The sequence below is a fragment of the Cebidichthys violaceus genome, unplaced genomic scaffold (genome assembly GCF_023349555.1).
Source record: "Cebidichthys violaceus isolate CVI_PGR_0920_01 unplaced genomic scaffold, fCebVio1.0.p SCAF_15, whole genome shotgun sequence".
NCBI lineage: Eukaryota > Metazoa > Chordata > Actinopteri > Perciformes > Stichaeidae > Cebidichthys > Cebidichthys violaceus.
Window position 1 is genome coordinate 13163603 of NW_027176318.1, and position 12347 is coordinate 13175949.

General features: G+C 41.1%; 1 protein-coding gene across 7 annotated transcripts in view; it reads left to right on the plus strand.

The window, feature by feature from the left end:
* Positions 1–823: 823 nt before the first annotated feature.
* The window catches only part of LOC137871982 (RNA-binding Raly-like protein), a 91702-nt gene continuing 80178 nt past the window's right edge, over positions 824–12347 (plus strand). For 2 of the 7 annotated variants that reach the window (XM_068710135.1, XM_068710136.1), the window contains exon 1: positions 826–1999. The gene's annotated coding sequence lies outside the window, so the exon portion shown is untranslated. Of the gene's footprint in view, positions 2000–12347 lie in introns of all 7 variants that reach the window. The other 5 variants (XM_068710132.1, XM_068710137.1, XM_068710133.1 and 2 more) reach the window with 5 other exon arrangements.

Here is a 12347-nt window from a genome sequence, read left to right on the forward strand (position 1 = left end):
TCTGTGTCAGAATACAGTCACTATTCACTAATCAATCTCAATCCATAGGGTGCTCACCACTTTGCAGAAGTGAGGATTAAACATACCCGACATAGCAGACATAGTGATGTACGCTATTGCTGGTATTCCATTCCATTTATTAACTCAACTTACGCTAAGAGAGAGCAAAGTGATTTTCCCAGAGATGTGATAGTTATTGAGGTGATTTCTGGATTGTTTTACAAAACAGTTTCACCACCGCAACAACAAAAAAAAGTCCAGCCACGAGCCTCTCCTCCATGTTCTTGACGCGATGCATCAAGTGAAGCTAGTGTTCACCAACCGCCCGATTTATAAATCAAACGGTTCTAAATTTGCATTCTGACTTTTTGAGTATACTTGATTCATATTAATCTGAAAAACCTGATTGGAATATGTTAGGAGTATGTAATATGTAATTGGAACTCTATTGATTCTGTTTCTAAAATGAACTACACCCCCCCTGCTTTGGCACCATGGACAGAGTCAATGATATTACTAGTGTAATACTTTGTGTTTGCTTGTACTCAATGCATTACCTTCAGTTTCAGACACATCTCCATAATGTCCTTAGTATGATACTTGTGTTTGCTTGAATTCAGCACCATGGACAGGGGCTGGGCTGATTCTAATTACGTCGCTTCTTCGTCATATTCGCCCTGCGCTTACTACCATGAGCTGCGCTGTTTTAGCAGTATTGCTACGACACCGATGCGTGTTTTTTTGTCCTGAATGTGCTGCACACGTTCACTTGTAATAACGCGCATCGCCTGTCCCTGCATTCCCCCCCCCCCCCCCCCCCCCCCCCCGTCGGAGAGCAGAGACATGCGGCGCGTAACAGCCCGAGCTTCTACACTGGATGGAGCGAAAGCATGTCCGGATCTTCGCCGCGGCGCTGACACCGAGTGAGCTCTGCATCTTTAAAACAGAAAAAAAAAAAAAAAAAAAAAAAGAAGAAGAAGAAGGGAGGAAAAAAAAAAAAAAAAGCCAAAGAAAAACACACAACCAGCTCAGTCATAACTGTGGGATGATAAGGACTACCTCTTTTTACTTTTGGAGAGAGCCAAGCCGTTAGGAGAGCATTCAGCATCAGCTGTTCAACACTGGTCTCTCATTGCTGGAAGTCGGGGCTGAATGAGTCACATGACAGAACTGGAGGCAGAGATCTAGAGAAAAGGCACAGCATTACGGCTTGCACCGCCATACTGTATTTTGAGCCATATCACATTTTTATTGCAACATTTTACTCCCGCTCGGTGAGTACATTTTCAATGGCTTTTTTGTAAGCATTTTTTGTCTTTTTAATTGCCCCCTTTTTTTTGTTTTTCCTCCTTTTGCTGGTGTTTGAATTTGAGCATTGACATGGTGGTTTTGAGCGTTTTTCGCGTCCAGGCTTCAAGTTTTTAGCATGCAGTTATTCTGATCGAGAGTGCCAAGAGGGTAATCGGTGCGGTGTCGGTCTTGAGAAAAGCCTTTACTTGCTTGCAGTTTTGTTTCGAGGGTCGAAACCAAGCAGCTTTTGTCGGTATTGAGATTTTTCAAACAATCTATTGGTGGTTTTGAAACATTTTTATTTTTTTGTTTCTGTCGACTTTTGCTGTTGCTATGCTTTGGTTTGCATTTTGCAGTGTTGTTTGTTGCCTACGAGTTTTGTGATTTTGATGTGTCGGTGAATCTCACCGATCCAACCCTTTGCTTTTACTTTTCTTTATAAAAAAAGGAGTCATTTTTAAAGCCCGATGGCGTTTTAACGTGATACTTTTCTTGCAGCTGAGCTCTCAGGTTTGTTGTTTTTGTGTTTCTTTCTTTTTTTCGATTTCATTATACTTTTGCTGGTGGCAGTGTCAAGTATTTTTTTGGATGTTATCGTTTTTTGACTAGATGATTCTGGGTGGACGAGGGGAGTTTTGATTCTTGGGGGAGTTCAATGCGTTTTTGTTTTCTGTACCAGCGAGGATGAACAGACATTCCCCCTCTGCAGGTATATATAATATGAGTGGATAAGTGACACGTTTCTGTATTTACAATAAAGAATAAGGTGACAGACATATGCACCTGTGGCTGACGTGTTATTTTGTAAGGCTGGCCAAGTAGCTCATTAGAGAAGGCATTCTTTATCAATGTTATCTGAAGGTTACCTGATCTGTCCGTAATGCTTCTTAAAAAAAAAAAAAAAAAAAAAAAAAAAAAAAAAAAACGTGATGCAATCAACAATTCAAGAACAAGGATTGGAAATCACACACGCAGGTCGTTTGACCACAACGTGTGCTTTGTGTTGAGTTCAACAATCTTCAAGCCGTCGCAGCTGAGGAGTGAATGTAAGTAGAGACATGCAGGTCCCTGGGAAGGATGCACTGTAACCACTGTAACAGCCTACCACCGACAAAGTGTCTCAACTCCATCCATATGGAGACTTGGAGGGGCAGAAATAACAATTCCCCTTTGCTGCAGCGGCCTTTAATTAAACTGCTATGGGCTGTGCGACCACAAACAATAAGGATAACCACAGTTTACATTGCAGGATGTCAACGTACAACGCTACTCTTAAGTGCCCTCCTTATTGCTGGGCAAACTCAAATCGGCTTTTGTAGGCCTAGATTGATAAATAACTGCTGGATTTGTCAAATCTGATTTTGCAGGAAATGAATAGGGCCACTGACGGGACTAAAAGAGGACTTAGGGTGAATTAATCCTCCAAGAAGCAGGTTTAATTTCAGATTATTGCTGCGCTGCTGGAAACACAAACATGAGTAAACAGTTGTCGTGCCATGGGTTGCATTGTGTTTCTGTGTTCTGAGGGCTGCTGTGTGTGTGTTCTTATTTTATCAGTTTGGTCTTTGAGGAGATCACAGTCATAAAGCGCTGCTCCACAAACCTCATCTGACTTCTTCTGGACTATCCCAGGACTTGTCCAAATCTCTGTTATTTTAAGCGTCGGCTTCAGTGCTGACATCTCGTGAATTTGCTTCGTTCTGATCCATATGTGTTCTCTTTAACAGACCACAGGTTTCGTCAGTGCAATATTGTAGGTCTATAAAATATATGAGCGTGGGCCATTAAGTCTGGGTAAAGACCGTTAAGTCCCAGAGTCATTAAACAAGCTGACATTTCAGATCAGAATCAGTACAGTTTAATGTGGGGAAATGATGAATATTGAATGCACAACTAGGTGGGTAAACTTTTAATAAGGCAAAGTGAGCGGAGCAATTAAGAGAATACATTTCATCATGTATTGAAAAGCTGTTATCACGTATTGATTTTCCTGTCACCTGTCCCAATCTGTGCAGCTCATAAAGCGGAGGAAGATAAAGAGCCAGTGGGAGGTTTTAATGGTTTTTAGGTTGCGAGACAATTCAGAAACAGTATGCATAGTGCGGGTCACTGCAGTCAGTGTTTGCTTGTATCATAGAGCTGTCATTAAACAGGCTCAAGGTGTGGATTTATCAGCGTTGGCTTCTGAGAGGAGGAAGGGGGGGGGGGAACAAATCAATCCAATAGTTTGAATCTGCTGCAGTGATTCAGTGCAGGCATTCATTTGCCCCACCAAAAAAAAAAAAAAGCTCTTCAAATCTTAAAACCGATTCAGTCGTCGATAATTAAACACATTCAAGTCTTAGACTACAGTAACTGAAGGAATGACTTTTATTATCCTCAGAATACAGCCTCTCATTGCGTCTGAGTACTATTGTCAACACACTTTCCTCTTGTTTATCTCTGCAGAAGGAAGCACAAACATCTGCTGAACACATTTTTCGTATCTGTCTAAATAGCAGCATTTTATTCAAATCCATTCAAACATTTCACATGTTGCCTTTTTTTTTTTTTTTTTTTTAAAAAGCTTGAACTGTTGCATCACGACCCGTCGACATTTCTTCACGTCCCTATTTGAGAGGTGTTTCTGCCACTCCGCCACAGTGTGAGCTCCCGGACGCGTCTCCTGCAAAGCATTATGATAGCTGCTATTACGTCCTGCGGTGTTGTGTCTCCCCTCCAGGCAGGTTTCCTTGTTATCTAGGCCAAGCCAGACCTGCACAGGAGACTTACAGAGACATAAGATAGCTCGTGAATGGATACATTTCCGCCGCCATGAATAAAACATCACGCAAGAGCAAATTGTAAACACTAAGCATGTCCTTAACTATCGGATCGCATGAGCGTCTGCGTGTTTGTTGGTCTGGATGTCGGTGAAACGACGGCATAAGTTTCAGCGTGACAGAATTGGACAAATGGAGACGTCGTTTATATGCTGTGCAATGCATCGTTCGTGGTGTAACTATTACGGGATGTTGGATCGAGAAGCACATTATAATCCGCATAGACAAATGTTATAACAGAAGATGCATCTGGGCTCATATTTGCAACAAGCTTTGCCTCAGCCAGTGTGTACTTAACAATCAACATGTGGACTATAGGGGCTGAAGAATACGTAGAAAAGTATTCAACTTTGAAGGGTACATTTTCACCAACGCCCAATCAGTGCTGATGGTAAATGTAGTCCACGAGAGAAATAATTTCCCCAGTGCGTCCTTGATTGACGGTATGCATTTTTGCGTGAGCAGCCAGTTGGCTTCGTCTGAAAAGTGAACAAATTCTTCAAGTTCCTCTCTTTCACCGAACTAAAAACGGGCTCCATTGTCTTGTTAACTTATTGTAAAAACACACTTCGTTCAAGCTGGACAGAAGCTAAATATGACTCACCAAAATCATCTCGGTTAGTCTTTTCACTGTTCCAACAATCATTCAACTCTGTTCTGGGATAAATCCTTAATTCATTCTCCAAAGTCTACACTGTAAAAATCCTCGTCCATAACATAGTTTTGGGATGCCAGAGCATTGCTAAACAGCTGCTGAAGCTGAAGCAGCACTCTGTAGTTCTTCCTTTCCTCCAACGACGTCAGAGTACGTCACTGGAGGCATTTTCCATACTGTATTCCGAACTCAGATGTGAATTTCCCCCTTTAAGATATTTTTACAGATAATCTGTGAGATGTTTGGAGGGGAGTCTGAAAGCAGTTATGTAAGAAGCAGCAGTGAAGCTGTAGTGGGTTTATTGGCCTTCTTGTTTCATATGGACACAAAGGTAGTTCAAAGTTTCATTATGAATGCTCTTTTATGGCCGAACATCAATCGAATGACTGGTAGCTGCAAACTCACTCTTCATTCTTCATTTCACTGTTCTGACTTGACAGTGAAGGTCTCATTCAGCTTCAGTGAACACACAGATTTCTCAATCCATTTCTCATATTTAACTCATAAGTAGGAGAGTTGTTTTGGTATCAGACGGGAGGAGGAAGAGTTTCTTCAATCAAAAACAAAAGAAAATGAGAAGAAACAAAGAAACAATGCTATTTTCTGGGGGCATTTCAAACATTTAAATCATTCTAGAATAGAATTTCTTTCACTAATAATAGTACAACATGAAAATGAATAATCAAATAATCAAATTGCTGCATTATTACAGCTACATAACTCGCATTAAGCCTCCTTGATGCTGAGGCCGACTGCTAAATTTTTTTTTTTTGAAAATTTCACGAGAAAGTCAAATCACATTTATTCACGGAGCAGATTCAAATACAACAAACGTTGACCAACGTGCTCTACAAAGAGCAAAAAAATGAAATGAAACACAGGAATGATCAAATAAAAACAAAGACATGAATAAGAGAAAGGAGGTAAATTAATAAAAGCATTCCTAAAAGCTTCTTGGAGAAAAGAGATGGGTCCGTAGGCGGGGTTTAGAAGTATGTAATCGGTAGTGGCTCCTTATTAATTACAAAGATTCAATGTTACATTTTCAGTTTTTCTTTTACTAAAAACATTCAGAGGAGACAGAAGGGTCAAAAATCGGTGGCGAAAGAAATAACAAAAGAGTCACTACTTCTGCAAAAATTCCTCAAATTAGCGATTCACCATTTCTATCAACTCTGAGCTTCTTTCACTCTACGCATATCTACATGACCTGGAGAGTCAGACCAAAGCCGTCATGTACGTCATGTTTCACTCGCTCCTCTCACCGCTCACCTCTGGCGTGACTCACTCTCCGGAAACAAGCGCTAAGTACTCTACTGTCCTTTTCTGAGCTGTTAATTTGATAAGTGGGGGGATCTTACACTCATATTGTGGCTAATTAAACCCACATCTGAAGAAAAGGGTCAGGCTGAATGACTTTCCAGTGTCTATTATGGGAGCCGTTTTGAGTTATGGTGCGTCTCTTAAATGAACCTTCTGCACCGACACGATGAGAGCCGATTGTAAAGTTTGGTTTTAGTTTTGGTCCATATATTCGGCCCCGAGTGCGTCATTCTTGATAAGACGTGAAAGAAGACGACGTCAGAAGACGGACTAACTCCTTCGACCTTTGATTAGAATTTAGAAAACACAAGTGAGAGTTGGTGTGTGTGTGTGTGTGTGTGTGTGTGTGTGTGTGTGTGTGTGTGAGAAACGAGTAATTGACAGCAGTTTAAATGCAGTTTAAAAATGGCTGATTAAGCAGCAATCACGTCCATTTTTCCTCATCAAGAGCTCAGAGGAATTACTTTTCTCTAATTTTAGGCTTCCTTCAGTCTGATAAGGAGTATAACCTAAACTCACACAGATGCATGGATCTCTTCAGTAAAGGAAGCAGTGTTAATGCTGTTTTACTAGTGTGCAGATATCGATCCACCCAACCTGTTTCAGGCCTTCTTATCATATTCAATATGATTTCCTAATCACACTGTTCATCATTCAGCGGCAGCATCACATGGGATCAAAACATCCAGAATTAGTTTTCAGATTACATATAGATTCAGCGTTGCTGCCCCTGGTACAGATTTTTGTATTGTTTTTCTTCTTAGACAGGAATAAATCTAAATTCACATCATGACTTTTCCTGCAGCAGCATCTTCTCGCTCTTATTAAACCGTGATTTTAGAAAGTGGTGAGTCTCGCTGTTTGTACACAGGTTTGTTTCATCACACCCTGCTTTTTTTTTTTGGCATATTAATGTGTGTTCCTCACATTCCGTCAGTGGAGCATCATCATTAAAGTTTAACCCTCAGGCAGGAAGATGAGCGCACTGAAGATGACTCGCCAATTTTCTGCTCGTGTTTGTCTTTTCTGAAAATAATAGAAAGTCTCAGCTCGGATATATATAGAAATATGGAAATGTGGCTGAAATGTTCTTGCAGAACGCAACGATGATGCTTCGCGGAGCATCACGAATATAAAACATACACAAACTCACACATATATACATGCAAATTGTCAGATGAGCAACGGGGGGAACAAATAGAAGCAAATCAACCTTCAAAAGCATGATTGAATAGTACTACTTGTTTTCTTTTCAGTGCTTTATTTGAATCCCTGTGAAAAGAAAACATCCCCGTAGTTGCCTGATGCCTGTTAGCATCAGAGTGGTTTACTAAGATGTGTTTAAGGTCTCCAGGACATAACGAGAACTTAAAATATCTTCTTCAAAACTCCTAATAACGTGTTCCCTCCTTATAATTGCTCCCCACCAGGGTAAAAAAAACAAAACCTTACTGAAACAAAAAAAAAAAGCACCAAAAATGGAACATAGCAAAGCAAACAATAGTAAAAGAGCACCATCAAACAAAGGGCGCCATTAAAATGCTAAGAGCAGCATTCAAAAGACAATTAAGTACATCAAAAGAACACAGAGCAGGTCTTACAGGTCAGTTTATAGAGTTTAAAACTCTTATTGCACTTGGATTAAAAGACTTAATTAATTTAACACTGACATGCAGAGGCGAGTAGCACAGGCAATTTAGAAATGACCCGGGCATGAATATAATAAGTGTAGAAACATCATGCATGGGGAACATTTAATTAGGGGAATCATTTTTGTTTGCTGCTAGATAAATAGTGGAGTGTAGCATCTTTGTGTGAATCATTTAATGGCTTTAAAGAGGAGCAGGCGGTAAACCTCCGGGTCAGAAGAGTGAAAACAAAACCTGCATTCCTTCTAATGTCCAGCAGGTTTAAGACACTCTCTTGATTTATTCCCTCAGTAAACATTGTAAACATGAGTTTATGGTCTCAATTTCTAGTTTCAAGTCTTCTTCAACACAGCATGATGTTCATTTAGTACATTATGCTCCAGTTAGCGTCAAACAGACCATAAAGCAGGGGATGCTTTAGGGCGGGGCTACACAGTGATTGACAGGTCGCTATCTGAGAGTTGTCCGTGTTTTCAGTTTTATAACTTTAACTCTTTTACATTGTGCTTTCAGTTCATGAAAGTAATTTGAAACATGTTGGTTGCCCTTAAAATGTCTTATTCAGCGTTCGGTTGTATTTAGCTTCACCCTCTCATGTCACTTCTGGTTGCAAAAAAACAAGATGGCGACGGCCAAAATGCAGAGCTCGAGGCCTCGAAACAGCAGTCCACAAACCAACGGGTGACGTCGCGGGGACGACGTCCACTCCTTGTATACGGTCAATGGTGAGGAGACAAAGAAAAACAGACGGCAATGAGATCAAGACTCCTCATGTGTCTAAGTGGATGCGTGCTGTTTGCTGAGTCATGGACAGAAGAGTAAACAAACAAACCTGAAATACAAAGAGGCCGAGGAGAGGCGTGAGGCCTTCCAGAGCAGGTGGCAGATCCCTCCAGATGCTGCAGAGAAGCAGCGAAGCAGATAATGTCCCGCATAGATTACCTCAGGGACCCCGATTACAGTGGAGCGTCCTCATCTGGGTCAGCCCCAGGCTGGTTCTGCGGGGATCAGCTGTTCTCGCCGTCCCCCTGCTGGTCTCAGCTGTCTCTCACCTGCTTGTGACCGGTTGCGTCGCAACCACAACCACAGTCTCAACAGACGCGATGTACTGTGCTGTACCTCGCGTGTATTGACGGCTTTGTTTGCCAGCTTATTGACGGTGTGGATATCGTGTTGACTACGTCTGCATAAAGAGACTTTTCATGAGCGAGGATGGACTACTGAACAGAGCAACAGGCCCCCCTGACCCCTTAGACCCCCCCTGACCCCTTAGACCCCCCTGACCCCTAAGACCCCTGGACCAGAGCCCTGTTTGAAGTGACTGTTAACGTTTCGTGTTGGAAAGTCAATCAAAAGAGATGTGAAAGAACAGCAAAGACATTCAAAATGACTTCAAAGAGACACAGGCTGATTACAAAAAGACACAAAACCACCAGAAATAAACACAAATTAATCACAGAGACTTAAGAAGACTGTATAAAATACACACTGACTACAAAGAGACGCAAAACAACCACAAAGAGACACTAAATGATCACAAAGGGACACAAGACAACTACAAAGAGACACAAGGCGATGGTATAAAGACACAAACTGAATACAGACGCAAAATGAACATAAACAGATGCAGAACAACCACAAACACATGCAAAACGAGTGTAAAGACACTAAATGACCATAAAGAGACAAAACTGCCAAAAAGACACACAAACTGATGGCAAAGAAATGCAAAAAGACACAAAATAACGACATTAAGACACAAATCCAAGCTGTTTGTAATGCATGTTTCTCTGGCTCTGTAGCATTTGTATTGCGTCTCTTTTGTTTTTCGCTCCTATGGAGGAGGGGTGGGAGGTCTTTTTCATGTCTGCTGGCCAGAGGCCCATTGCTCATTATCTGAACGTGCCATAAGGCAGTTTGAAACAGGAGTCAGAGGTTTAAAAAGGTTGAAGTTTAAACGCGTTAATAGAGTCACATCACGTCTGCACACAAACGAAGGTTCAGCAGCCTGGACAGTCTGCGGTCGCTTTACACAAAATGCTGCCGAAGGCTTGAGAAAAGTAAGATATGTGATGTTGATTTCCTGTGTCTGCACACAGAGGGCCCTGTTTGTTACTACCGATGTTAAAGAGACAGTTTGGATTTCAATGCTAAGTTTCAATTAGTCTTTTTCTGGAAGGAGGGCCGCACCTGACGCCAAACATTTACATACTTACAAGTGAGGAGGGAGACGCTTCTCTTTAATGCAGCGCGGTGTTTTTAAGGTGATTTAAGCCGGTAATCAAGTGTTTTTACACTAAACTAAAAGGAAATTACAGAGACTTTGAAACATATTCAGATCCTATCCCCCTTCACACAGTTTATTGTGTTATATATTTAATATAAAATGCATTAAATACATATTTTTTGCCAAACAATTCCACACAGAATAATCAATCATGAGAAAAACACCGTTTTAGACTTTTTTTATTTAAATATTTGTAATAATTGCAAAACTATGACTTCTCTCATTTGCATAGGCGTACAGACTCGTTGCCATAGTGAACGCAGGTGCACCCTGTTTGTAATAACTTCATCATTGTAAAATACTCTGACGATATAGATATTAATAGAGATATATCATTTGCAGCATTGAATCTACATCATACAGAAGATGTTGACAAAGAAACAGACCCGTAAGATAACTGTGAATTGTGCAAAAAGAGCTGCAAATTAGGAAAATACATCTTTTATGTTGTGTACACAGTAACAGGGAGAAAGTCTATATATTTAGAAATATCCACAGTAGATATTTCAAACAGATGTTCCCAGAAAACAGAGGAGAAAAAAACAGAAGAAAGATATTTCAACAGAGAGGCATCTTGACTCACATACTCATGAGGATCATGACCTCAATTTTCAGTGTCTGCCACTAGGAAAACACAGGTGCACTCAAGGAGAGACGGCTAGCTAGCTTGCTAGCTATTGAGTTTGTGTACCCCTGAGAGCAAAAAACATGTCCGCCGAGCAAACCTTTTATGTTTCTCTCAACAAACGGATCACTCAGGGGTAGCGAGGGACTGCTGGTGATGGAGAGAATGTATTCCACTCCACATTCAAACTCTGATTGAGCCTGACAGGGAAGCCTTAACTGACCACGGCATATGGACGGACTTGGGGTTTAAATGCGTTCTGCATTTGTGGAGCTGCTTTGTCCTGCAGACGTTGTACTGACTAGGAGAAGGTACGACTCCAGTGTCCTCAGCTCCTGGTTCATCCGTTTGGGACGCAGAAGTGAACCCAACCCTCATGTGATGATCCCGATTGTGTGTTTCGTGTGCGCGCACACGTCCCTGCAAATTCTGCATCCCAAACAGGATCGCACGCTGGCCGGATTGAGATTAAAAATGGCAAATGTCTGTCTGATTACACTCTAAAGGGCCACAAAGGCCCTCTGAGCTAAATCTGAGCTTAAAAAAAAAAAAAAAAAAGCACAAAACATCTGTCTTGCTAAAATGTAGCCCTACTCACCCGTGTGTTTGTGTGTAAAAATAGAACTCCCATCATTTAATTCCCCACTTAGCCTCAAAAAGCAATCTTCTCCTGAAACATTAATAGCCTGTTGACATCTTGCAGTGAGCCACAGTCAATCAGGTGTAGTGTGTAAATAAGGCTTCATTCTTCATATTGATTTTTCCTCCAGGTTTTGACATCAGAGGAAATCATGGAGCTCGTTTCCGAGTGTTCTCGCAGATACCGGCGGCTATTACAGCCGTTACTTCTGTTTCCATCTACTTTCTCTGATAAACATCATGAGCCTGAACTCAACACTGTGCAGAGACATGGTTTGTATTTTTTTTTTTTTCCTCATTTAATGGGGAAAAAGAAACATTCCATTTATTACACAGCACCCGAATCATTCAAGTAGCCTGGTCCGGCTATATCAGAGGACATCGATTTTACTTACTCATGAATTCCCCTGCCTCTTAATAGTAGTGTGTTTCTCCAAATTATGTTTTTTACTGCCCAGTTAGTGTTCACGCTACATTGCAGCTTCCAGACATGTGAATTTACAGAGTAGCACATTATTTTAAATAAACACTCAAGAGTTTTCAGCTTCTCAACCTTTGTGACAGCTTTCCTATCGCTCATCTCACAACATCAGAGTTATTTCTTGTGACCAATTTGGCGGATCTAAATCCAGAGGTTTGAAACAACTCCATTAATAAACACAGACAAGAAAAGTTCCCCTTTATTAAGTATTCATCCGGAGGGAAAACGCACGATGCTTTAATTAACTCTAATGTAATAGTTTTATGTTTTTTGTAAATTGTGTCTTGTTGTATAGTTGCTAATAAATGCACAGTCATTTTTAGAAGTCAAGGATGCTTAAATACGTAGCTAGAGTCAGCAGCTGGTTAGCTTAGCTTAGCACAAAGACTGGAAACAGCTCGCCTCTTTCCAAAGGTCAAAAAAGAAAGAAAAAATCCAATTATCACAACCCGTTCTTACTCTCAACTCATCAAATACTGACGGTTGGTCGGCGTCTGGTACCGCTGCACCCGGGTTTCAACTAACTCCAATGTAAACCCACCTGTGTCATTATTAAACAGGACTTTCATCCAGGAG